We start from the raw sequence: 1,308 nt of genomic DNA, 5'->3' as shown, positions 1-1,308 counted from the left end.
TTTATTAATTCATCTGTTAATTAATTTATTTATCTATGGGTTTTTTTCATTTTTTTTTCATTAACTCTTTCGGGGGGTGAAGGGCTCAAAAGAGCTATACCTCATTGACATTGTGCTTGAGTCATTGTTGACTTTTCACGATAAACAAACACATTAAAATCTATAATTGTTTATAAATCAAAACAAACACACTTATGATTATCTATAAATCAAAACAAACACATATATGACTGTTTATAAATCAATAAATCAAAACCATCAATAATTTATTTATAGAGGCACCAATCATCCATGTCCAGGTGCCGTTTCAGATAAACCAAAACTCCTGACCATCAATAATTTACTCACTGGTTTCCAACGAACACTTTTGGGACGACCTCCAATCAAACGTAATTTTTAATTAAAGAAACGCCTGATGAATTCTTCTCTCAGTCAGATGCACATGACATAAAACAACTACACACGTGCGAGTTAGACTTTATAATAGCAACTTCCATTCTAAAAAAATCAGGTGAGTACTCAACTTATCTTCCATTCACTGACCAACATAAATTCGAAGCTGCTCACGACTTTATTCTTTCGCCTGATTACTAGATCTACATTGCGAAACAAAACTTACCTGATCAACTGATCCGAAAGGAATGGGGTATTTCGTAAATTAACCCAAAAGAAATCGGGTTTTATGTAAACAACAACAAACTAGTCCAAAAAGAGACGCACCCGAAAAGCATTTCGATGTGAACATCTTCTTTGGATTGGATGTGGCAATGTGTTCTCAGCTGTCCTTGTTTTTTTTTTTTCGTGTGTACTTAACCAAACGTCCTGATAAGGCACACGGGTTCCGTTTTGAGGCTAGAGTGATTTGACATAGGCCAACGGCATGACTAGCTCAAGGAGGGATCACCACACGTGTGCAAGCAGCTCTGACCCAAACGTCTAGATAGTGGTAGTGTGCTCAGTCGAGATAGTGTGCTCTGCACAGATAGTGTTCAGTCGAGTGTGTCTACTGTGTAGTGCGTCCAGTGTAGTGTGCATTGTGTAGTGTGTCAAGCGCACTTGGAGAGACATCGGTCCTGTCTGATACATTGGCCCACTTAACCCCGTCTAGGTAAACATGTACACGCACACGCACACACACACACACACACACACACACACACACTCACACCGCACACACACACACACTCACACACACACACACACACTCACACCCACGTAGACACGCAAACATAGACACAAACACATAGACACACACACATATAGACTCACACTCATTCATACACAGATACACATACACACATACACATG

The 1,308-nt window shown here is 39.4% G+C and overlaps 1 protein-coding gene across 1 annotated transcript in view; it reads right to left on the bottom strand.

Moving 5' to 3' along the window:
• LOC101846263 overlaps positions 1–909 on the bottom strand; it is a gene marked incomplete at its 3' end in the record, with an annotated part of 7,954 nt that extends 7,045 nt beyond the window's left edge. Inside the window, 1 exon segment of the mRNA XM_013090574.2 lies at positions 620–909.
• Positions 910–1,308: the final 399 nt, after the last annotated feature.

The sequence above is a fragment of the Aplysia californica genome, unplaced genomic scaffold (genome assembly GCF_000002075.1).
Source record: "Aplysia californica isolate F4 #8 unplaced genomic scaffold, AplCal3.0 scaffold01345, whole genome shotgun sequence".
NCBI lineage: Eukaryota > Metazoa > Mollusca > Gastropoda > Aplysiida > Aplysiidae > Aplysia > Aplysia californica.
This window is presented reverse-complemented; position numbering and strand designations above follow the sequence as displayed.